The sequence below is a fragment of the Rhipicephalus microplus genome, chromosome 5 (assembly GCF_043290135.1).
Source record: "Rhipicephalus microplus isolate Deutch F79 chromosome 5, USDA_Rmic, whole genome shotgun sequence".
NCBI classification, from domain to species: Eukaryota; Metazoa; Arthropoda; class Arachnida; order Ixodida; family Ixodidae; genus Rhipicephalus; species Rhipicephalus microplus.
In genome coordinates this window covers 201,062,207-201,089,332 of record NC_134704.1, presented here as the reverse complement: position 1 = coordinate 201,089,332, position 27,126 = coordinate 201,062,207, and the positions used below count along the sequence as shown (strand labels likewise).

The 27,126-nt window shown below is 45.3% G+C and overlaps 1 protein-coding gene and 1 pseudogene across 10 annotated transcripts in view; one reads left to right on the top strand and one right to left on the bottom strand.

Moving 5' to 3' along the window:
- The window catches only part of LOC119173563 (sphingomyelin phosphodiesterase), a 1,093,949-nt gene that overhangs the window by 840,444 nt on the left and 226,379 nt on the right, over positions 1 to 27,126 (top strand). The gene's annotated exons all lie outside the window — the stretch shown is intronic.
- Positions 646 to 26,923, bottom strand: LOC142817191 (uncharacterized; annotated as a pseudogene).

The following is a 27,126-nucleotide window of genomic DNA, read 5'->3' as shown; positions in this document are numbered from 1 at the left end:
AGCATAATAAAAGAATTCAACGCACCTCTCCCATAGCCATGCATTGACACATTAAAATATGTGAGCCTCCAAAAAATGCTAATTTGTCTGGTTAGAGTTAGTTGATGAGGTGAAAGTACTTTTAATCTTTAGATGCTTTACCATCCCTCGAGAGGGCCTTGATGACCAAAAACGAAATGCTTCCTTAGCATAAAAACCAAAGCAAGGCTTCTCTTGATTATGATTACAAAATTCATTTGCTAGTTTTCGGCAGTAAATTTCGAATAGTCTTCTTCAACGCACAGGAAAGTCAACTATTTCGCTACGTCTTCATAGTCCTATATTTCGGTGACCTCGGCCAGTGTTACTTTAAGCGCTGTTTTTACACTTTATATAGCTAGTTTCCAATCTCTTCATAACAAACTGCTAATAGTGCAATACCTGAACAGTATATTATTACGAGGCAGTGGGCATGGCTCCGCCCCATCGTAGACGCATCGGTGAAGAAGAAGTGGATTCGGCGTGTGAGATCCCAGCAGCCCTGAGGTGTCACACCTACCTGTAAATATTGCAAATACACTCCTTTCTCTCTTCCGTGCATTTGTAATCTCCATAAAAATTGGTGAAGCTGCTGAGTAGGGGCTCAAATGGAGGGTGGAGCGTCTCTCAGGCCTTCATCTCGCACTCTCGGGCCATGTGGCCCACATCGCTGCAGTGGTAGCAGCGGTTGTTGGAGTGTGTGGACCAGCAGTTGTGTGCTATGTGCCCGCGCTCATTGCAGTGGTAGCAGACGTCGGCCACGGCGTCGTTTTCTCCGGCCTCTAGGCAGTCCCGGCTGATATGTCCCAGGTGTCCGCAGTTGTAGCACTTGCGGCCATCCCGCTCGCTGTTGGGGCAGCCACGCCGCGGTGGTCTAGAGGCTAGGGTACTCGGTTGCTGACCCGCAGGTCGCAGGTTTGAATCCCGGCTGTGGCGGCTACATTTCCGATGGAGGCGCAAACGTTGTAGGCCCGTGTGCTCAGATTTGGGTGCACGTTAAAGAACCCCAGGTGGTCGAAATTTCCAGAGCCTCTACTACGGCGTCTCTCATAATCATATGGTGGTATTGGGACGTTAAACCCCACATATCAATCAATCGCTGTTGGGGCAGTCCCGCGAGATGTGGCCCAGCTTGCCGCACAGGTAGCACTGGAGAGACTGGCCAGCGCCACTCATTCTTTGGTCCTGCTCGCAGTCTCTGGAGATGTGTCTCTGCTTGTGGCAGATGTAGCAGGTCTTTTCCTGCTCCTTGAACTCGCGTGCAATATGGCCCGTCTTGCCGCGGTTGTAGCCCGACATTTCCTCTGCGCCATGCTAGCAGTCCTTGTAGATGTGTCCAGTGCCGTTGCAGCGATAACACCGGTCCTCAGCCTCCCTGCAGTCCCTGGCGAAGTGGCCTATCCGATCGCACTTGTAGCACTTTTCTCTGGTGGGAGGCTTGTAATCCATGCGGCCACGGGAGGCGCCGCAGCCTCCTCCCCGTGGTCCCCCGCCACCGCCCTTGCCACCCCGGCCCCCACCCACATTGTCGCCATTCTGGGAGCACTCCTGGGCAAACTGTCCCAGCTTGTGGCACTTGTAGCACTCTGTGGCAGCATTTATCCTCGACACTCGACTCACTCCTTGCTCCACCCGCCCCTCAGCGCCCACCTGCTGCGGCTCCTCCTGGTTTGGCGGCCTGATCTTCGGTCACGTGTGCGCCGTGTTTATTATACAATATGGAATAAAATATAACTACGGAGAGGAAGCGCACCTCACACGTGGGATTTATGCGCCGCTATGTCGCTACTTGCAAGCGCTGCCAGCGTCGCAAACGTCCTGCCCTCCGTACGGCTGGCCTGCTCCAACCTTTCGACATTCCCCCGGAACCATTCTTCCGCGTCGGCCTCGACTTACTCGGACTTTTCCCCAACGTCCGTGTCAGGCAAAAAATGGATTGCTGTCGCAACTGACTATGCGACCAGATTTGCTATAACTCGTTCCTTGCCAAGTAGGTGCGCTACAGACGTCGCAGACTTTCTACTAAATGACGTCATTCTACGGCATTGGGCTCCACACCAGTTTCTGACGGATCGTGGCTGCTGCTTCCTCGCGAAAGTTATCGACGAAACCCTCCGTAGCTGCTTTACCGAACATCACCTTACTACTGCCTACCATCCCCAGACCAACGGTCTCACAGAGCGCCTCAACCGTGACTGGGACGCAAGCGTGGCTGGGACGCAGTAACAGGTAGGTGTCACACCTACCTGTTACTATTTAAAATACACTCCTTTCTCTCTTCTGTGTATTTGTAATCCCCGTAACTATATGCTTAGGAATTCAAATACTTTTGAAATCAAGATAGTTGCAACTTGTTCAGATTTCCTTTGGCGTGTCAGTAACTTATAGGATGGTAACTTATAGGATAGCTTCACTGAAATGGATACAATACTTGTCTTTTGTCTGAACAAATGCTGTTTCTACTATTACGCCTTTGGATAGATTATCAAGTACATTACAAATATTATAATGACAAAAGCCTTACCTTAGTACACAAAACTTGTTTGCCTAAACTATTGCATCTCAAGAAGGAGACAACATAATATTCAGTAAAAGCATTTCTGGTGACCTCCATAGTGATAGAACACACCTAATTGAAGTGATTAGTGTGGAGGTTCTCTTTCGTGGCGTGTACATATAACCGCACCGTATTTATTCTGCGCTGTATGCCTGTACATTTCACAAATGACATTTCAACAACTCAGAAGTAGTATTAACACTGCCTGTCTTTATATTTCACTCCTACTTGCATTGTGTCCTATGCTAGGTGCCAAAACAGGCTAACAGATCACACCTTCCATTCCTTTTTAAACCATTGCTGAAGACAGTAGCATGAATGAGTTTTCTGCTCTGAAGCATATGAGCAATTCTGGTTGTTTAAACCGGACTCTATACTATCGGTCACATATACATTCAGTTTTGGTCTACATCTGTGCAGTGTTGAAAACCAGGAAAGTCAATGCAAACGTTTTTGTTGAAATATAATGTAGGACATAAAAAAGTCAGCACTTCTAGTCTGCCACGTGGGCAGATGGAAACGGAACAGCGCAGTTCTGCATGAGATCACAGGATTTATTCCCAACCATAGCAGTCACATTGTAGTGGATGCGATATGACTAGTGCTATGCACTTCAACAGATAAGAAAAATGAAGAAGAAAGACTTGGGAGTTAACCAAGCTTTGGCTCAGTTGCTTACTCTACACTTGGGGCGGGGAAAGGATAAATCAAACTTTATTTCGTCCACAAGTGTGTGTGTTGTGGGACAGGAGGGCTTGAGAAAAAGTGGATTTATCCACTTGAGAAGCCTCGAGCCCCCGTTTTACATGGCATACAGCGAGAGCATGGAAGTGAATATGCAGTAATGATATAATACAATACTTATACTAACACAGTATTACAATATTTACAACAAAACACTTTACAATACAAAATGTGCACACTATCTAATGGTAAATCATTCACATAATCATGAGGTCGCAATCAGCATTTCTTCGTGCAAAAAAATAACTGAAAGAAGACAAAAAGAAGAGAAAACAGTTAAAACTTGAAAACTCGTTGAACAGAATCTATACTTTTTTACAAAAAGAAAAGAGCATCAATCCTTGGCGGCAAAGAATGCTTTGATTGCACTGTTCCCAGCTGTCTCTAAAATGATTTCACAGTGATGGAGTTCATTTAGCAAATTTGGAAGCGTATGACGAAGCATTTGTTTTGTTATCATAATGCGTGAAAAAGGTATTTTCCAGATATCATCATTTCATAAATCATATGACCTTTTTAGTGGTGTCAACGCAGAAAATGTACGAAGTAGTCCGTCTGTATCGTGCTTGTATTTTCTGGCTAGATTTAAAGGATACAAATTGTGTACGGGCGTGATGTTATATTTGATAAACAGGGCTTTTGTGTGTGCACTTTTTTCCACGCATGCAAAGTGGCGAAGTGCTTTCTTTTGTAAAACAAACAGGTGGTTCAGGTTTGTTAACGTTGTTGTGCCCCAGACTAGACAGCAATAATTTAAGCGAGAAAGAAATAGTGCATTATAAATATGAAGCTTGACAGCTGTTCGCAAGTGGAATTTGAATTTCGCCAGAATTCCTACTACCTTTGCTACCTGTGTAACAACATGATTTATATGAATGTCCCATGATATATGCTTTGAAAAAATACACCAAGTGATTTTACTGAGTCAACAATCTCGATACGTTAATTTCCTAAGGTAAGATTCATAGTGGGTGCTACAGGTGATTGTCGGGGTGTGAAGATAATAGCTTTTGTTTTGGCTGTGTTGATTTCAAGAGAATTGATTACGCTCCACTTGTGTAAGTCGCGCAGACCTATGTTAACGTTACTTTGAAGAGTTTCGTAAGAATTGCTGAGAAGGAAGGAAGGAAGGAAGGAAGGAAGCAACAAAAAGGGAGAAGGCAGGGAGGTTAACCAGAAAGACATCCGGTTGGCTACCCTATACTGGGGGATAAAGGAAGAGGACAAGAAAGACGAGAAAGAGGGAAGAGAGGGAAAAAAGGGGGTGGGGGAGAGACTAACAGTAATTTCACTGCAGCGTGTAGAAATCTACCGCATGTCAGAGGCGTTCACACAAGCCTGTCTTTCTCAGGAAACGCAGCAGGGCTTTCACTGCCTTGTGGGCTGTCGAGGCATGTGTACGTTGCTGTAATAGCACCTGCACAGAAAGAGGCCGATCATCCAGTCGCCGCATTGCGTTGGCAAGTACTTGTCTCTCTGAGGCAAATCGAGGACAATGACACAGCAGGTGTTCGATATTTTCGTCGGTGCCGCAAACATCGCACGCCGCACTGTCAGTAATTCTGATTAACGTGGTATATGCTTTCGTGTAAGCAACTCCCAGCCAAAGGCGATAGAGAAGCGAAGCTTCACGTCGATGTAGGCCGGGTGGAGGCCGGAGTTGTAGTGATGGGTCGAGCTCGTGCAGTCGTGTACGTCGTATGCTTGGTGTGTTCCACTCGGTCAGTGTGAGACTGTGGGCCAGTTGACGAATCTGCCTTGCTGCATCCGCTCTTGAAAGCGGTATCGAAACACTGTTCCCTTCTTTATGTGACGTGCGAGCAGCATGATCTGCAGAATCATTGCCGCCTATACCACTATGCCCAGGTAACCACTGAAAGACGATGTCATGGCCTTTTTGTACTAACAGGTGGTGTAGTTTCACGGTTTGGTAGGTCAACTGGTCGTGGCATCCGCGTCGGAGAACTGATATCAGGCACTGTAACGCTGGTTTTGAGTCAGAAAACACAGCCCATTTACCTGGTCTTTCTTCTGAATTGATGTGTTCCAGTGCATTGCGCAGAGCCTCGAGTTCTGCCGTCGTCGAACTCGTCACATGTGAAGTCTTAAAACACCGAGTTATCCCTTGTGATGGTATAACCACTGCTCCACCTGAACTAGACGGCGTAGTAGAGCCATCCGTGTAAATGTGCACGTGGTTACTGTAGTTTCCTTCCAGTAGGGATAGACTCAGTTGTTTCAGGGCATGGGTCGGTAAGTCCGATTTTCTCCTCATTCCTGGAATCATTAAGTGAACTCGCGGCCGGCTCAAGCTCCAAGGAGGAAGCAGTGGCTTTGACGCAGGTGCGTATGTCTCAGCAAACGATGAACGATGCTTGGAGACAATAGTGCCGTATGTCGTGCGGGGCCTTTCAGCAGCTAGACTCGCCAGGTGGTGAGAAGGGGTCCTGGCATAATGCCTGAGGTGCATGCGCATTGTCTCGGTAATAATATGCGTATTTATCGAGTGATCTTGAGCGATGGCAATGGTTTCAGCCGTTGAAGCACTGCGGGGTATTCCAAGGCATATCTTAAGTGCTTGGGCTTGAATGCTCTGAATTGCGCGCAGGTTGGTCTTGCCGGTGTTAGACATTGCAGGTAAGCTGTACCGTAAGAATCCGATAAACAGCACCCTGTACAGTTGTAGCATGGATGATATGGGCACTCCCCAATTTTTTCCTGCAAGGAATTTGAGCATGTGGCATGTTGCGATCAGCCGCTTCTTCACATAGTTCACGTGTGGAGTCTACGACAGGTTTCTATCTATTATGACTCCCAAGAACCTGTGGCTTCTGCTGAACGATATGTATTCTTCATTAATCGATATACTGTAGGCAGACATTGGTTTCCGCGTGAACGCTACCACTGCACACTTTCCGCAGGACACCTCGAGGCCTTGTTTACGAAGATAGCATGACGCCGTTGTAGCAGCCTTCTGAAGGCGGGCGCGAAGCTGAGGCCTTGTCACACCTTATGTCCAAATGCAGATGTCATCAGCATAGACAGAAAGTTCTACAGTGCTAGGTAGCTGCTCGACTAGACCAATGAGAGTTAGGTTGAAAAGGGTAGGGCTTAGCACTCCTCCCTGAGGAACTCCTCGGCAGCTGTAATAATCAGGTGTTGGGCCATTCGCTGTCATCACGTAAAATGATCTCAGCTGTAAGTAGCTGTACACCCACATATATATCTTGCCACCAAGACCTACTGTTTCCAAAGCACTAAGGATGGCTTCATGGGTGACATTGTCGTAAGCCCCCTTAACGTCTAGAAACAGGGCGGCGCACAGTCTCTTACAGGCTTTCTGGTGTTGAACATATGTCACCAGATCAACAACGTTGTCGATTGATGAATGGCCGCGCCTGAATCCGGTCATGGATACTGGATAGATTTCGTAGTGCTCTAAATACCACTCCATTCGTGTTAGAATCATTCGTTCCATCGTTTTTCCCACACAACTGGCAAGTGCGATAGGACGGTATGAGGCAATATCCAAAGGAGATTTACCAGCCTTTAGAAGTGGAATGAGGCGACTTGACTTCCATGCCTGGGGAACAGTACCAGTCTGCCAGGAGTCGTTGTATAGGCGTAAGAGTGCCTTCCGAGCTTCGTCTCAAAGATTACAAAGGGCACGATAGGTAATGCCGTCAGGACCGGGTGCTGAAGAACGTCTGCACAGAGCCAGTGCCGCCTCTAGCTCATCCATAGAAAACTGGCATTCCATACGGGGATCACGTGAGGGCGGTGGGTTGTCAAAAGTTCCCGTTCTTGATACTGTGAAATTGGAATCACCGGCAATTCTTCTACAGAAAGATTCTGCGACGTCAATCTCTCTGCATCGAAGGTGAAGTGCCAGAGATGTAAACGGGTGTCGCTGACCCAAGGTTGTGCTAAGACCCCGGACAGTTCGCCATATCAGTGATAGGGGCTTTCGTGGATCCAACGACTCGCAAAAGGATGTCCAACGTCGCTTAGCCAGTTTATCCATGTGCCGCTGCATTTTCTTTTGAATGCGTCTAGCCAGCCTCAAATCATCCATGCACTTTGTCCGTCGGTACCTTCGTTCTGCACGACGGCGTATTGCGCGAAGTTTCTCAAGCTCGATGTCGAAATCGGTGCGCTTGTGACTAGTCAAATGTGTATGCGTGGTATTCTGCAGGACATCCTTTATCGAGTCCTCTAGGTTATATGATGAGCCGTCGGTACAGCAGTCTTCCATTAACATTTTGAATTTCGGCCAATCGGTGTACTTGAGGCCTCTTGAGGACTTGGAGCTGGTGAAACCTTCTATACACAGGTAAGTTGGTATATGGTCGCTGCCCCGCGTTTCCAGATTCGAAAACCAGTGCACTTTCCTGCTGAGTGAGCGAGAAACCAATGTAAGGTCCAGGCAGCTGCTATAGGCTGATCCGCGTAAATATGTAGGGCTTCCATCGTTACAAACGCAGAGTTCGTACTCCGAGGCTAAGGACACCAATTTTCTTCCTCTAGAGTTGTCCCTGGAGCTTCCCCATAGGAAATGGTGGGCATTGAAGTCGCTAGTGATCACCCATGGCCTTGGAGTCGACGTCAGAATACCGCGTAAGCGCTCGCAGTCAAGGCGGCTTGATGGAGATAAGTAAGCTCCGATAATCGTGAAAGCAACCTTATCCTTCTTCACAGTAAGGCACACATACTGATTACCTTCATCAGGCGAGACTCTGTGGTGAACGTAAGTGAGGTCATGGCGCATGAATACAATAACTTTGCTGCAGTCTCTGTGAGTGGAGGACATAAAGCACTCATATCCTGACAGCTTGATTGAAGCACAAAGGTTGGGTTCACAAATCACAATAATGGGGAAGCGGTTCACAAATACAAATTGTCTAAAGTCAGACATGCGCGACTTCAGTCCTCTGGCGTTCCACTGAAAGACAGATGCATTCTTGACTTCCGCTCGAAACGACGGTGCCTCGCTGGCCATGGTTCTACCTTAGAGCTGCAAGCACCGGACTCAGGGTGTCCAGCACATGCAGTGCGGTCTGCGCAGCAGAAGTCTTCATATTACTCAGTAGGACACGCATGGTACTCATCAGCGATTGCAGCAAGCTTATCACTTGATCTTCATTCATCGCATCACTGGTTTGAGGGGTCGTCGAGGGCGGCGGGATTTGATGCAGCTCCGAAGTAGGTTGACGTCGTGGAAGAGAGGGCCACTGTTCGGAAGGCGCGACTGCTGTCCCTTTCTTCAGTTTGGCAGTATCCGTCTTCAGTGAGCTCGGTGTTCGTGAGTCAGCCTCTTTGATAGAGGATGACATCTCTCTATCGGTAGAGGCGTTTTTCCGTGATGGTCTTCGCCCACGACGCCGTCGTCGGCGTAGTGTAGCGGCAGCTTCCTTGTGTGTTGAATTGTCACGCACCATACGCCTGAGTACCGCGTGCTCGTTTCGCACCCGCGGGCAATCTTTGGATGAGGCCTCATGAGCGCCGTGGCAGTTTGGACGTCGTAGTATGGTGGCACTGCAGGCGTCTTTTGAGTGAGACTCAGCGCACCGCGGACACACAAGTTTGTTCTCACAGACACCTTTTACGTGTCCCATCTTGAAGCACTTGTAGCATTGCAGTGGCTTCGGTATGTAAGGACGCACTGAGTGGCGAACATGGCCAACTTTGACATACGAGGGAAGGCTGTCTCCCTCGAACACAAGCCTCAAGCAGCGTGAGTTGCCGAGTCTTGTAATGTGCGTAATGCGGGTGCCTTCAGTCGCTGGCTTTATTAGTATTGGCAGGTCATTAGCTGAGATGGAAAGATCCACATCATAAATGACGCCAACAGTGCCATTACAACCTGTAGCGACCATTGGCCGAACTTTCACGTTGCCGATTTCTGTTATGTGCCGAAGGCTTTGCAGTGCGCTACGGTGCATAACGTCTACAGCAAGGACATTCTTTCGTGCATTGATCCTCACGTCTTTGATCTCATTCGGCGCGGTTTCCTCCAGAAGCACAGAAAGAACTTGCCTGTTGAGGAGTCGCAAGTTAGATGCAGGGTCTTCGGGCATAAACAGAAAATAGAAAATAGAAAATAGAGAAAGAAAATAGTTGTATCATCTGCATAAGTTATGATAGAAAAGAAACAGATGGGAGAAAAAGAAGAGCAAGAAAGAGATGCATAAATAGTCAACTATTTTGGCATTCAATGTAAGGTCGAAACAATTCAGGACTCACTTGCTAAAGTGCATCTCATTATCAGGTTATAGTTTGTAACACGAAACCATAGAACTTGAGTTGAATTCTCCTCTAAACCAGCATAGAAGCACAGTGCTTGCAAAACCATACTCCCAGTTTCGCTCGTGTGGATGTCTGGTTTATCACAGATTTTAAGACATTATTTATCAGTGTAGATTTTCAGGCCTTTCCTGATTGCTCTCCCTCTACTTTTTTCCTTTTTTTCTGTTCTCAATGTTTTTAACTTCAAAAGACAGCTATACCGGTGAAGATTTACAGCCAAGTAGATTAAACTGCATGGGAGGTTGTTTGAAAAGCTTGTCATGTGTTGAAGTTGGCCCATTTTCACGCACCTAGCAAATCAAAGACACAGTTCTTTCATCTTCATTGTGCAAACTTATGTGCAACAGTCACGCAGCTATGCTGTAAGAGAAATGAAGTTTGCATTCCTTGAAAACGTTGCTTGAGATTTACAACTCACCCCAAAGGTCAATATCGATTCTGCGCATTTAGGGGCAAGTGGAGGTCGGAAAAAGGATGAATCATAAATCAAAAAATGGAGTAATTGAACAATATCGTCATTAAGCACTTTTACTAAGTATGCTCTTCAAGATTGCAGGAAAATAAGCAGCTGCAGACATATGCGCGAGTAGCAGCACCAAAACGCTCAGCTTGAGGTTCAAGTATCAATTCTAGCCAAGGCAGTACATCATTAGGATGCAGAAAAAAAATAAAGGAATAGCGAATATGACCAGATGTTGGATGATGAAGCCAAAACAATGTTCTATTGGCATTTTGAAAATGTTTAATTTTTGCACCTTTTCAATTATGTTCATGGCGTAGCTCGTAGTGCTATTGTTAGGAGTGGAAATTTATTTCCACCATTGTCACCGTCGCTTCACTCAGGCACCTGGCACCCAAGTACCCCTACCTGTAACAGACATGGAATACCACACCTTCACCTTTAATCCTGTACAGTTAAACCAGCAGCCTATCTTCCAACTCCTAAATAAAGGTGGAGGCGTGTAAGCTGTGCATGCATGAACGTCACTGCATCAGTCTGACACAGCAACCCAAAGCACAAGCTCTCGCAAGAAACCGTGACGTGTTTTCAGTTTGTTTGGACTATAGAAAATTAAGCAAAGTTTGTTGAAAGACAAAAATATGAAAATGGGTGGGCTTTTTATTTCTGTGAGGTGCATTGCAGTAAGGTGATCGTGCGAAGAGAACACTCGCAGATGGAGCAGCTGAATTGGTGGCAGGCGTTTTTTGGTTGAAGGGACAGTCGTATTCAATAGGCTTTTTGAGCGGCCTTTGCGATGCTAAGAGAACAGCAAATGCTAGGGCCCCGATTCCATCCTGAGAGTGCTCTGTAACATATGGAGCATGCGCCCCTTTTTACTTTACAGGAGATCTGAAATGTAATTGCTGTCTGAAGGATTGTCGACGAACGCGCAAAACAGGCGTGAAACTCTAGCAACAGGTCATGCAGCGTTCATTTTTTTTTTGTCAGGAAGCGCTAAATTTATGTCGACGCCAAAGAGAGGTGCTTCGGCATTGTCCATTTCCTCGGAAGCAAAGCACTTGGCCGCATTAGTTACTGAGTTGGAATAGGTAATGAAAGAGTTTCTAGAGAAGGAACTATTGACACCTTCTGAATACCACTTCTTTATGCCTAAAAACGAGCAAGCAGGCTGCTTCTATCTTCTTGAAGATTCACGATGTTTACATTGGTGAATTACTTAATACACAAATACCACGCGGACTTCTACTACCCAACAACAATACTCCTAATGAGGCGTTATCAGAAGAACTCCTAAAATCACTGTTTATCCCACATACCAACTACTCTTCCAACTTTTTTTCAAGATACACTTAAATTTTTTTCCAATAATAGAATTAGCTACTAATCAAACACCAACACTCTCTGATCAGAGTATCCTAGAAACAATAAATGTCGGCTTCTTTTTTAATAATAATGCGAGCACTACTTGCGCGTTCCTTCTTCTCATCTGTACATACTCCTTACGACCACTCTAGTTTAAATTACAATACAATATACCTATCACTGAAGATATTGAAGCAGTAAATTCATTCATAGCAAACAAACGCATAATCTTAAAGCTTGCCTCTCGTTACTAAACTCAGTCCTCAACCTAATTATTTTGAACTGTCCAACATAGTTTTGACACAAAATGGGAACTACTTTTGCACCAACATTTTTATGGGAGCATTAGAATTGAGAGCTTTTGAATTAGTCTCAAGTAACACTTTCCACCTATATCTGCTGCACAGCGGATATATTTATTTTATGAAAACATATCGCAATATTATTATTTGGCGTTTAACGTCGCAAAACTACAATATGATTATAAGGGCTGTGAACTGGAGGGTCCGAAAAGTTTTGATCATCTATTGTCCTGGCATCGCAAAGTGCACGAGCCTCTAGCATTTCACCTTCATTACAATGTGATCGCAGTGACCTGGATCGAACCTGCCACTTTCACGTCAGCAATTGTGCACCTAACTGCTACACCACCGTGGCAGAAATGTGAACACGGCATCAGTTCTCTAATCGCATTCATTGGCAACGAGGTTCACCCTAGTAGTTAATTTACCATGCATCATTCTTTCAACAAAAAACTTCCTAAATATGACGGTATCTACTGAAACATGGAAACCCAAGGTTATGCTGCACATAAAGCCAAGGATTAGCCAACAATACATAAATTACACAAGCCATCACTCATGACACTGCAAACTGGAAACATTCGTCAGACAGGTGAAGCGTTTAGGATGGGTCTGTAGACTACTATGCTTACCAGTTAAGCAGCTCAAAAGCAGGGGCTCCGGAACAGAGTGGCCGTCGCCCCTTCAGGTGGGCATGCTCCCCCACTAAAAGCTGCTACGACCTCTCCCCCCTCTTTTTCCCACCTTAGCAAAAAGAGATGCAGCAACAAGCAACGCCCATAATATATATATATATATATATATATATATATATATATATATATATATATATATATATATATATGGGATATGACACCACGGGAGCGTTGTCAACAAAGATAAACATATTTATTTCCCAACAGTTTCGGGAGGGGTCCTCCCCTCATGAAGGGAGGACACCTCCCGAAACTGTTGGGAAATAAATATATTTATCCTTGTTGACAACGCTCCCGTTGTGCCATATCCCGTACCTTCAAGAAGACTAACTGGCCCATTGAATTATTACTCTCACTTACTCCCACTATATATATATATATATATATATATATATATATATATATATATATATATATATATATATATATATATATATATATATATATATGGCGCTATGATGAATGGATGACGTGGCCTGGCTCATATGCCATGTTTATTTCATTCTCACTACTTCCTTCTTCCTTCTTTACTTCTCCTAACCATCTCTGCCCTCTTATGTCACGGGATTCCCCTCCCCTCGAAAGAAGTCGCGTCAGGCGAACAGAAATTAAAGACTGAACATGCATGGCTTAAAAGTGAACACTGTCAAAAATAGAAGATCGTTCCATGTCCCAGGAAGTTTCCGTAAACAAACTTTAGCTTCACAGGAGAGTGCAGCAGTCCGGTAAGTGCTGGAGTTCTGGTGGGCGAGGCTGACTGTTGCGTACTTGAAAACACAAGTACACCTTGAACGTGGAAGCTGCAGATGATGAAACTGAGTGTATACTTGCAGAGACTGAACGTGGTGTGAAGGATGAAGACCTTGCAACAACTTCATCAACCGGCCATTATCATCAAAGACCTCAGCGAGACGCTGTGACCGAAGGCGGACCACAGAAGTGCATCGCCACTGGACACCGTTGCAAACATCATGACGGAACCATCGACTGACCTTCCCATTCTTAACTACACCGTAGTAACGGATGAAACATGGCGTCAGTCAGAACACCAGTTTATTCTGACCCTTCGTCTTTCTCATCTTCCTTCCCCACATTCACCTGTGAAGCGTCACACGTTTCACCCTCCCCCCGAGAGAGCGTCAACTCTTTGGGACAATAATAGCGACGCAGTTTGTTGACGTGCACAATGTCAGTAGTTCTGCTCAACTGAGCTACGCATCTGTCGATCTCATAGTTCACAGGGGAGACTCTGCGAAGAATTCTGTCAGGTTCTTCCATGACTGAACTAAGCTTTTATTTGTTAGGGTGCTAAGGTATTTCGTAGAGGACTAATTTACCAGGTCGGAGATCTTGTGGTAGGAATTTTTTGTCGTAGATTATCTTGTTCTTCTCTTGATAGGCAAGCGTGTTTTTGATTGCACTTTTCCTTGCTTCTTGCGCACTCTCCATTGGTGCGTCTAAAATTGTATTGTATGACGGAATTCCATACATGAGGTACGATGGTGGATATCGTGTTACTTCATGACGGGTTCTGTTGTATTCATCGACGACATCCGAAAGATGTTTGACCGAAGACTTCTGTGGCTGCTCATTCATATTGCACTTTAGCCGTATTACAATAGTCTGATTTATACGTTCGTTCATGCCATTATATTAAGGGTGTTGGGAGGATGTGAACAATTGGTGGACACCATTGCGTTTTAGAAACTGCTTGAATTTTCCAGCTGTGAAAGCTGCTCCACGATCAGATAGGCATTTCTAGGGTGTTCCTGATGCAAAGATGGCGGTGATGCACGAAATGTGTGCGTCACAAGTTTCGTTCTTGTGGGGAAACGCCCAGACATACCACGTAGCCTGGTCGATCGCCAAGTGAATAAACTTCTTTGTCGACCCATATTCTGAAAAGCCACCTATAGTGTCCATTGCTAAAAGATCAAAGGGTTGTTCTGCAGGTGGTAGTGACTCGAGAGATTCAAATTTCTTGGTTTTCGGCTTCTTGCAACGCTGACATATGTCACAGGGGCAGACTTAGGATGAAACGTCTGTGATCATTTCCGGCAAATAGTAGGATGATGACAACTCCAGAGTTTTTTTTACTCCGACGTGTCCGAACTGACAGTGTGCTTTCTGCAGAAGGCCCAGTCGAAGCTTGAGAGGAACGTACACTTTGCAAATTCATTTACGTGTCACAATAGTGACCCCGTTTTCCGTTGTGTACTTGCAGCTAGGGCGGTCATCCTGGTAAGTTTGAAGTTCTGGTAATGAAAGGATTGAACCATAGGGCGTCGCGAAAATTCGTCCGCCTCGATGTTCTTGCTGCCTTTTTGATGTCGAATGTTAACGTCATACATTGACAGCTTCAAAGACCATCGAAAGAGCCGGCCATGTGGGTTTTTATATTTCTGAGCTACTGTAAAGCACCATAATTGGTGACAACAGTGCATGGTCGTCCATGTAGATAGCAGTGCCACTTGTCAACAGCGTCAATTATAGCGAGGCATTCGAGCTCTTTAATGCCATAATTTAATTTGTGCGTGAGTAGATTACGCGAGTCATAGGCAACGGGGTGTTCTTCACCATCATGATCTCGTTGCTTCAGAACTGCGCCTACGCCTACGTTAGATGCGTCGCAAGAAAGAATGTATAGTTTCTCGCATGAAAAAGTTTGTAAAACGGGTTCTTTGGTCAGACAGTATTTCAAGTTCTCAAAAGCTTGTTTACATGAGGAATCCCATTCCCATGGTGTGTGCTTCTTCAACAGCTTGTAAGTGGGAAAACTATGTCAATGAAGTGCAGTATAAACTGGCGGTAAACGTTGGTGCTGCCTGAAAATGGTGGTGCCTCCTACTTTTCATCTGCACCTGGTTTCGATGTGGCCTCTCCTCTATCGTATATAAAAAATGCACAAATGTATACAAGGGCTGACTTCGGACCTTCTTCGTACGACATATCTGAAATGGCTTGTGGTCAATTTTTGTACATTGGCATCAGTTTGCATGTGTTTCCTTCGCATTGATAAATTGACCCTACACACTTCACATAAGATTGGTTGTTGCAGCCTTGAAGAAGTCCGCATGTTGAGACGGTGAGTCTAGCGACAACCAGCGTTCAAAAAATTTTCATCTCTTCAAGATTACGTCGTCGCCTCAACTTTTGTGTCTTTTCGGTTTCATAACATGAAACTTGTTATCAAAAAATAACAATAAAAGATGCTATTGTTTTTTCTGACTGCTAATAGTCACTCATTTTGTGTACAATTTGATTTTTCTTCAGTGTGCACAATGAGCTATATTTCTTAAGTGCACTAAAAGTATACTACAAAGCACAGCAATCATTTGACTGAGTTATTGAAGCAACAATCTATCTTCATTGTTTCATTTTCTGCCCTCTGGCTTGGTCTACAGACTGCGTACTATAATAAAAATGAAATGAGAAAAGGAACAAAAAGATAGTTGTTTTTACTATATAGCATGCAAACAAGGATATTCAGTGAACGCGTCTCCTAATTGTATTACCAGCATATCACGTGCCGGAGGTATGCCTGCTGGCAAACCAATGGAGAGTTCCTTCCTAGGCGAAAATGAAAAACACCCCCCCTCACACGCTTATCTGGAATTTTTTTATTAGCTAATTATTTTACATGGTATAAGAATCTGAAAAGTAGGCCAAGTGTGACGTATATCACGCTATTTTGTTTTGCACCACGGAGCAGTTGACTCATCTGTCACTCAGCACCGGCGCAGCTGGTTTTACATGGTTCAGACGTTTTCACTGCAGATCGGCCACAGTAGAAGAGCGACACTTGATCATATAATTAACAACGTGTTTAAATTACACCCCCAATAAATGGACATAATGAGTACACGTAACACCACAAGAGAAACCCCACAGCGCGTAGGACATTTTAGCGCCGCACTGAAACTACGATAATAGTAGAAGTTCTCCTTTTATTCTTAAGACCTGTATTAGCAACTACAATAATCTCACCAGGCTGGTGTTCTAACCGAGCAACTTAAGCAGCGAGAACGCTTTCGAATTGTGGTACATTTAACTCGTAACTGTTTTACAATTACTGCCACGATATTTATGGTGCAAAAGCGCGTTCATCCGGAGATTAGTTAGAGATTGACAGCTTACTCGTCATTGACAGAACATGCGCTATAAAGCTGTGAGCATTTTTCTTCTGCACTGCAGTCACTGAAGAGTAGATTTATCTCGAGGAAGGATTCTTGCGGCAAACAAGCACGTAGCTCAAACTTCGCGCTGGTTCAACGGCAGAACCGAAAGCCGCCACGACACTTTTCTTCACTTTTCTACTTAGGAAACAGAAAAATGCAATGCCAACAAGCCAACGTATGCCTAGGCTGTTGCGATCGAAATTTGCCGCAGCTACTACTCTAGCTAAAACAGCGATCATTGTCAATCCATGTTTATTGCTTTTTCGTCTTTACCTTTTCATTTTAAATGTTTAACAAAACTTGCCTCTTGAAGCGCTTGAATTCTATAACCATCGTCATCAGCAAGCCCGCCGAAATTGAATGCGGAAACTCACGGCACCCAAATTATCATTTATTTGCTGAGGACTTGCAAGGCTACCCTCAAAATGGAGCAGAGTCATAGTAATGCGTACGCTCAGCGTTGCCTTGGAATACTCGTACATGAGGCCTTAGAACAACAGAAAAATTATGACATAGAGGAAGTGAACAAAAACATAACTACATTGATTCCTAAAATACAACTGAAGATAGGTTAAAGCGCTAAAGCAATTGATTGATTGATTCGTAGGGTTTAACGTCCCAAAACCACCATTTGATTATGAGAGACGCCGTAGTGGAGGGCTCCGGAAATTTTGATCACCTGGGGTTCTTTAACGTGCACCCAAATCTGAGTACACGGGCCTACAACATTTCCGCCTCCATTGGAAATGCAGCCGCCGCAGCCGGGAATCGAACCCGCGACCTGCGGGTCAGCAGCCGAGTACCTTAGCCACTAGACCACCGCGGTGGGGCAAAGCGCTAAAGCAAGGCGTAAGCAAACTCTCCCAAATCACAGAGAAATGAAAAAAAAACAATCTACAAAAGCTATCCACTCAAGATGTAAAACTGAACTTCCTGAGCAAAATTGCTGATTAAGAAAAATTAAACTGGCGACGTAAGGAATTATAGCGCCAAAACAATAGATGAAGAATCGAAAGAAAAGACGGAACATGACAACACGAAACTGCTAGCAAATTCGCACTCAAAAAGCATGGTAATGTTATCAGCAGTTTCAGCAACATAGAAAAGGTTGCAGAAGATTCTATTATATACGATCTCTACAGCCCAGAAATCAGCCATTTAACAGTCAAAAAGGCAGCGTTCAACAAAACACTTAAATCATATTAGTAAATTTAAACAAAGATGCAAAGAAAGAAAAAGAATGATAATCAGAAGTTTAACCAGGATTGAATCCGGTTGGGTATCCTACCCTGAGGGAACGAAAGGAAAGGAGGAATAGAATAGAGCCCTACAAAACATTAAAAACGAGAAATCACCCAGTAAAATCGTAGACTTGATCAAAGATGAAGAAGATCTCGTGTTTAACAAGCTTGTGACACTTCACGCACAATACCTAATGTACTGGCGAGTCGAATGTCCTACTGAATCGCAAAAATAGGAATACCACACAAAACACGAAAATGAAGACATAAAAGATATTAAGAATTATACAGATTAACAGATGCTTCACTGGGGATCATACCCGTGCGCTGCAAAGCTGAAAATCTGCGAAACAGAACCCATACATTTAATGGGCTTGCAGAGACTACAAAAAGGTGTTCGACTCGGTAGAGATACCAGCAGTCTCAGAGCAGCTAGTGCATAATGCCTACGTGAATGAACTAGCCAACATCTACACAGAGCTCACAACACAGCAGAAGAATTTAATTCGTGAAGTGGATGTGGCAAGGAGACAAAATCTGAGCAGTATTTACAGCATGATTAGCAGAAATATTTAGCCACCGTGTTGATAAAAAACAGGAATAAAGATTCACAGCAAATAACTTGGTATTTGCGTTTCTACTTGTTATTTTTCTTTTCAGCGGTGCTGCCAATAAACTACAAAGACCGAGGTTCTAAACTGAGAAATTGTTCAAGTAAAAAGTAAACTACAAAGATAAAATGTTTCGAGACCAAGGAAGAGAGCGAGAGTTTGCAAGTGGCAACAGAACACTAGAATCCTTACAACATGTATATTTAAGTCAGATAATTACAGGACATTCTACCTATGAAAAGGAAATTCAGCGAAGAACACGGATGGGCTGGAGCAATAACGGCCGACATTCTCAAATCATGACAGGCAATTTACAACTATCTCTAGAGTGAAAAGTGGTGAAGTTTGCTATGCTGCCAGAACTAACACAAGGTGTGGAAACTTGAATGATAGTAAAAAGTAAGTGCAGAATAAGTTAGGAACTATTTAACACATGATGAAACAGAAATAGGGAACATAACATAGAGAAACTATAAAATCAGATTTGATTAAAGAATAAATAGGTCTAGATGATCTTCTACCTGACATATAAAAAAGAAAAAGGTGGACCTTGGACTCTAAAGCAATGTAATGGAGAGAAAAATAACCAGCTACAGATACTCAGTGGCTACCAAAGTATGGGAAAAATCGCTGGGAGAGACAGAAATGAGAAAAGCAGAGATGAGTTCATCAGATGATGAACTAAAAAATTTGCATGCGTAAGATGTTACTAACTTGCACAGGGTTGGGCAAATTGGAGGTAACAGGGGGAAGCCTCTTTATAGATTGGTTATAAAGGGCCACTCACCAGGCCCCATACCGAATTTTAGTTACACAGTGGAAGTTGTTGGGTGTTCGATGAGGAACGTTTTGCCACAAAAATTTCTCGAATCGGTTCATTACGAGCGGAAAAAATAGGTTTTTTGAAGCGGCTCGAAACGAGGGTGAGAGAAGACGAGTTTGAAACCCTTGCCGCTCCTTCGCGTAGCCTTCGCACGCCAAACCTCTTCCCCACCTTCTCTGTCATCCGACCAAGAGGTGACGTTCGCATGACGTGCCTGAACAAGCCCAGCCCCCGTGCACGCACGCGAGCGGCGTTGCTTTGTTGACCATAGTTATTTTGTGGTCTTCTGCCTATTTCTGCGGGATTGTTTGGAAACGCTGGCTTAGACGCGGTAGAGTAGATGAGCACAATGAGTGCGCGAACGCGTAGGAGCGTTCCACGGCGGTCGTCTGTTCAATGCGCTGACCATAGGAACCCGAACGCATGTGAAACGCTGGTACATTAGCCCCGCATCTCGTAGCACCTCACGGGAAAAAACGTAAGAAAAACGTGCACAGATTTTCATTGCATCTCGTTATTCATTTCAAGTTTTACTCATCTCTTAAAGCAACTGATACATAAACTACGCATGTTTTGTTAAATAATTTCTGCCATGTCACGTGGTATACTGTTGACAACGTCAGAGCAGAGTCGTCTACGCAGAGGACCAACGTGACCGCAGTGCTGTGTACGTAGGGCCATTCCTACGCCCACGTCATGCCCTCATTCTCTACGCGTGCGCAGGTAGAGGGGAGAGTGAGCAGCTTTCATCTTCGAATTTGACCCATTTTCTCGGCGCTTAGCGTTGCAAATTTTGGCAGACGTGATCATGAACGCCTCGTCTATGCATCGCGCTTCTAAGCTCAAAATCGTCAAACCTGGTGAGTGGCCCTTTAAAGGATGATATTCGAGAAGAGTATGCGTTATCGAGCTATTGCGAATTTTAAGTTGGTTTCAATACCGAAAGGATAATCAACTCGCATGACAAGTGCTGCAGTTTACGTATTGTAGTTTTACACCAACAGCATTTTGACAGGTTTCAAGCAACATAGAAACATATCTGGAGCATCTAGCAGAACGATGTAGATCCACATCCACCGCTGTGTATAGCGATACCTTGCGGCAGCTGGAGGCTCTGACATGGTGTGCACAGAAGCACGCATGACCTAATAGACACGCCGACCTGCTTTGAATGAGTTTGATCGTGTGTAAAGGTGCATTTGTTTAACTGAAGATGCATGTTCTCTGAAGGTGCTTTCAGTATGTTGATTCCAAAAGATGACGCGTTTCGAACGATAGCACATGCCCGACTAGGCACTTGTTATCGTGCCTAGGTACGTATAATACTCTTGGCATTGTGAAGCTTCTTCAGTGCCAGTCACTCCAGGTCATAACGTAAGCACAGGGCATGAAGGAAGTAAAAAAAAATTGGCCCCCTATCTACACGTAATCTGCAAATGTCGTCGAAAGACGATAGTCTTGCGTGGTGAGAGAGTGAAAAAGACATTTCATTTATGTTCCGTGCAAGAACATCGGTGACTGCTGTTCAGGAGGCGCTGCGTTAGAGTGCCTCGAGCATGCAGCAGAGGCGAACGAATGCATCAAGTCACGTCACACGTGAGACATGAGCGCCATCTGGCAGTTTTCTTAGAAAACAAAGTGCGTGGCTCTAAGACGGGTGTGCGTGCCCATCTCAGAGGTGATAAGGTGTAGAACTAAAGGCGACGGGTAGGTGCCACCACCGTCTCGTCTTAGCAAAGCGTTCGAAACACTAACCGTTCCACGCAAGCGCTGCATGGTTAGCGCAGCGTGATAAGAGCTACGGTTTTTATAATTACTTATATATGGCTTTTCTAGTAAACGACGCATGTGAAGAATCTGTACGTGTTGTTATGGTTCCCCAGACAAGCGCAATAGTTCCTTTTTATTTGACATTCGCACAAGCTTCAACGCTCAATCTTGAGCAACATTGGTGGGCGCTGCGGAAGGGGTCGGCCGTTTCAAATACCCAATGCCGTTAAGAGGAAATAAACAAACAAGTATACAGATAAACCGAACAAAATTTTGGCATCGAAGGTCCCAAGAAAGACTAGCGTCTTTAAAGACAACCAGGCGCTGTGGTCGACATCCACGCACCGCTAGAGACTAAAGCGCCTTGAGATATTCGCACACTTCGGTGCCTAGGAGGAAGACGAAGAAGTGTGTTTTGAATAGGAGCTACTTTTGCTAACTCCGGCGTACTTCAGTGGTAATTTAGGTATGTTAATTGGTTTTCGCTGCTCCCTTGGACGGGATAGATGTAGACCACCCCAGGCGCCTGCCGGCAGCAGCTGCATCAGCGGCGGCCGCCTCCAGGAAGTGGATTGGACAAGCAAGTGACAGCGACAGTGAAGATACTCATGCTTACTATCGCAGCAGTGTTGACTTTTCAGATGACGGTTTCCAGCCTGTGCTGAACCGCAAGGCGAAAATGAGGAATATGAGGACATCCTCATCCTCAAGTGTTCAAACTGTAAATGAAGTGCCAAAGTCGAACACTAGTACCATCCTGTTTCTGCCTGCCCTTCCTACCATCAGCATGAAACGCCTTAACAGACAGTCTGTGTCGAGGTCTCTGCAAGTGCTCATGCCAAATGAAATCACGGACATAAGAGTGAACGCCAGAGAGAATCTACTGGCTGTTGACGTTTTGCACGCAAGCGCGTTGGGCGTTCTGTGCAGTGTAACTGATTCGGACGGCAATCAGGTGCACTCTCATGTTCCCTTGGGATGTGATGTAGTAACCGGTGTGATCTACAACTTAGATGTGGCTATTTGCAATAATGACTTAATATTTCTTGTTAAGTCAACAGCTGATACTCCAATTGTTGATGTCACTCGGCTAGGCAAGTCTCGCTGTGTGAAGATTGCGTTTAAGAGCACATCCCTCCCCTCTCATGTGAAGGTGGGGTACTTCAGACATGCTGTGCGGCCTTTCATTCCAAGACCTCTCCAGTGCCGTAAATGCATGAAACTTGGGTATGTGAGCAGCGTCTGCGAGAATTCGGTGGTATGCCACCGCTGTGCCGAGCCCCATGCGGTGAATAAGTGCGTCGCTACTGTCAAGAAATGCTCTATTCGCAGTGAATTTCATGAAGCCACATCAAAAAACTGCCTGTGCATTCAGAAGAAAATTGCCATCTTCAAGGAGATGGTGCGCGATCACTCATATCATCGAGAAGGCGTAGCTACAGTCAGAAGGCGTCGTTCACGTCGACGTCGGACTTCAAGAATGCCCGCTACCTCCTCGATGCGTTTGCCAGATCCTTCATCAGTACCACCTTTTTTACCTCCCAGACCACATGCTGTGGGAAAAGCTGTAAAGGACAAAGCCAGTGAGCATACCTTGACTGTGACAGAGTGGCTTGCACTTCAAAGGGAAGCAGCATCAAGCGAACCGAAGGAGTTTCATGACGGCCAGCCCGCGATCCCGGTTCGAGATCTTTCCAACCAAGACAGGCAAGTGACTGCAATCGTGCAATCATTAATTGCCATGATTAGCATGCTACTGAGCAGCATACAATCTCCGTCTGCTAAGAGTGCACTGCAAATACTGGATGCACTGAATCAAGTTCTTGCTAACGTCATATAAGCACAATGGCTCAACAAAATTTCATCTTCTGCACTGAAGTTAAAAGTGCGTCCATTTTTCACTGGAATGCCAGAGGCATGAAGTCCCGTATCTCGGACTTTCGCCATTTTTTTCGGGCCACTGAATTTCCTATACTTGTCATATGCCAACCAAACGTATCAACGCCTTATAGATTGTCCGGTTATGAAGCTTTTCGTTCAGCCGCTTGCAAAGAACGAAGCAAAGTAATTGTTTACATTCGCACGAACTTGACTTATCTTTCGCACCCAATAAATTCAAATGACGGCAATTAGTACGTGTGTCTTTGTGTAAAGACGAATGCAGTTTCATTCACGCTTATTGATGGATATATATCTCCATCATCGCGATTTGACTGCGACAGACTAAAAGACATCCTAATGAGGACTGATGGGCCTTGGATCATCACCGGTGACTTCAACGCCCTTCACATGCTTTGGGGGAGCATTAGGATGAATGCCAGGGGCCGGAACATGGTTACATTCCCTTCCAAATACGACCTATCTATCATGAACGATGATACCCCAACATATCTGCGGGGTCTCACGTATGGCAGTTGCCTTGACCTGACATTGGTATCAAGGTGCTTCTCTTTCAAAGCAAATGGTATTGTGATATTGATACTCATGGAAGTGGTCACATACCCACCTACGTGAAGATCGATGGTATCATAAAAAATTTCTCTTCCGGTGTTGTAATTGGCGCTGACTGGTTGGTGTTTACATCGAGTGTTGAGGACGCTTGCCAAGAAGGCCTTGCCTGCAGCCTCGAAACTACCATCGCGGAAGCTATGCAAGCGTCCAAATGTAATTTACCATTTCTGTCTAAAATAACACAGTTCGACATCGAACTGGAAACATTACGAGCTATACGAAGGCGTGCTGAACGACGGTACAGACGCACAAGATCAATTGACGACCTGAGGGAAGCAAGACGGCTCCAGAAAAAGATTCAACGACGAATTTACAAGCTAGAGAGCGAACGCTGGAAAGCATTCTGCGAATCTCTAGACCCTCATAAACCGCTGTCATACGTCTGGAGAACAGTTCGTGGTCTTCGCTCCTCTACACAACAACGGCACCCTTTTAAAGCTTTGGCACTCTATCATGGAAAAACAGAACTCGAGGTGGCTGAAGAATTTCGCACGAGAGGTGCCGGGAATATTATGAACGAGGGCATCGACGCCGTGATCGTTCCTGAGACGCGATTTTCAGAAATGAACATTCCATTCACCAAGGAAGAACTGGAAGGTGCGTTAGTCGCTTCTTAGCGCATGTCATCGCCAGGTCCTGATCGTATTACTTATAGTGCGTCGGGACACCTTGGATAAAAAGCGAGAAGAGAACTTTTAACATGCTTCAACAACTCCTGGCTCTGCGGCAGTGTTCTCCGAGAATGGAAAATAAGTCGATTAATACCACTTCTGAAATCGGGAAAATCCCCATTGGACTTGACAGCGTATCGCCCTATTGCCCTCGCAAGCTGCCTCGGAAAAGTGATGGAAAGAATGGTTCTATTTCGTCTTGATTGGTACTTGGAACGATACACCAAATACTCTTCCTGCATGGCAGGCTTTCGTCGGGGCCGCTCCTCCATCGACTGTGTCCTTGACTTATCGACATTTATTCAGCAACAAAAAATTCGCAAGCGTATATCAGTGGCACTCTTTCTTGACGTGAAGGGTGCATATGATAATGTAGCTCACGATGCCATCCTCACTTCTCTCACAGGAATGGGCATTGGTGGACGAATATTTCAATGGATAAAAGAATATATAACTGGCAGGGGTTTCTTTGCGCAAACAGATGAGGGTAAAACTGCTGAACAATACACCTACTGTGGAGTACCTCAGGGAGGTGTTTTAAGCCCCACATAGTTCAATTTTGCCCGCATTGGTCTGGTGAAGGTTCTGCCAAAGTCGGTCTGCCTATCCATATACGCCGATAATATTTGCCTCTGGAGTGCTGCAGTTACTCGCCCTCGGGTGCGTGCACGAATACAGTGGGCAGCAACCCTCACAACAGCCTACCTTCAGAAACAAGGCCTAACTATATCAACTGTGAAGTGAGCGTTGATGGTGTGTACACGTAAACCAATGACGCCATACTCTTTACATCAATGGGCAGAGTGTCAAATATGCATGAACGCATCGTTTCCTGGGCAAAATAATTGACAAGAAGTCTTTCGTGGAGCCCGCATTGTGCGTACTTGAAGAAGAGACTGCTATCTATTGTGCATATAATGAAATTCTTGTGCGGGAAACCATGGGGAACTTCTGTCGCCTCCATGCTACAGCTGTACAGAGCCCTATTTCTGCGTCTATTGCGCTACAGCTTGCCGGTACTGACTAACACTTGCAAATTTAATACTCATTCATCGGAAAGTTTGCAGGGTCAGGTGCTACGTATCTGCCTAGGACTGCCCCGATGCGCTTCTAGTTATGCCACAATCGTGCTTGCCAAAGACCATCCGTTCAGGACATATAGAGTTGTGAATTGCCTCATAGTGCACATTCGACTTGCTAGCCGTGTCCCTGACCACCACTTGGCCCTTCTATACTCCGGAAGACCACGTGCTACGTTTTTTTTTTCAGACGTCATAGCCAAGCACCTAAACACCATTCCATTAGGATATACGCCAGTTACGAGAATGGCATGTCCTTTGTGGTGCCTCGACCAGCCGCAAGTACGTCTAGAAATTCCGGGTATCAAAAAGAGAAGCAATCACTCCAGATTAGCATTGAAGCAAGCAACACTGCTATTATTACATGAGTTTACTTGGACCGAACGCAGATGTACACCGATGGGTCCGTCTCGTCCAGCAGCTCATCGGGTGCCACTGTGATTCCGGCTGCAGCAATGACAATATAATTTAGGTTGTCGCATATAAACACATCTACGGCATCAGAGATTGCTGCTATTAGGGCTGCTTTATAGTATCTCGTTCAAGAGCGTCCATGAAAATGGGTCGTATTCTGTGATTCGAAGGCAGCGCTTCAGAGTTTGCAGTCTGCCATGCGTAGGAGGACTCATCAACAATTGGTACATGAAATAAGACATTACCATTATGAAGCTCTAGCACGAGGGCATGATATTATATATCAATGGTGGCCTGAACATATCGGTATTACCGGAAATCAATCAGCCGACGATGCAGCCCACTCAGCCCATGAAGGAACCCGTGTGGTCCCGATTCCTCTATCAAGAAATGATGCAGCAAGACAACTTTACCTGCTGGCTCGAGATCTCACACGCACGTTCTGGTTGTCTACCAGCTTCCAAAGATGTCAAATATATGAACTGGATCCTTCGCTCAAGATAAAGCTACCATCACAACTTCTCCGCTCCGATGCGACACTGTTATGCCGCCTTTGGTTGGGTGTTGCATTCGCAAAGGTGTACTCCTTTCGCATTGGTATGGCAGACACCTCTACATGCGACTACTGCGGAGCTGAAGAGACCATTGAACTCGTCCTGTGCAGCTGCGCTTGCTACGACACACAGCGATGCCAGGTCCGGATGGTTTTGAGTCAACTTGACTCCAGACCATTTTGTGTGCAGAAGATTCTAGGGCCTTGGTCATCTGCCTCAGTTGCGCAGATAGCGACTAAAGCACTCCTCTTTTACTTAAAGTCAACAAGCCTGAACGACGGCCTGTAGACTGTGTGTGCTCGCCCGAGTGTGCTCGTGATTGTGAGTACCTTCTTATCTCTCCACGACCTCTTTTCTCCCCTTCATTCCTATCCCAGTGCAAGGTAGCGAACCGGATATGGGTCTGGTTAACCTCCCTGCCTTTTCTTGCATCTTTATCTCTCTCTCTCTCTCTTCGGTGCCTACGCAGCGCGCGGTCGTCGGAAAAGCAACTAGCGTTCAGGCGCTCTTATCAGTTCGCTCAATGACTTGCCGTGGCGCTGCAGCCACCGGCACGAGTTGGGAGGAATCGTAAAGGCGCAACCGGGGACTGTTTTTTCTCTGAATGGTGCCAGACTCCGCCATATTTCGCACTCGTGGCCACAACTTTGAAAGATAGTTGGGTGCTGTAAACACAGAACACAGACCATATTTTGCTGCTACCATCTTGAGGCCGTGGGACAACGTGTGAATATACGGACGAACAACAAGCATATTTGGTCCACCTTCCAACATTTTCGGACTTGGCAGCAGGGACAGCATACGACAGGGACGCTTATTGCTGTTGT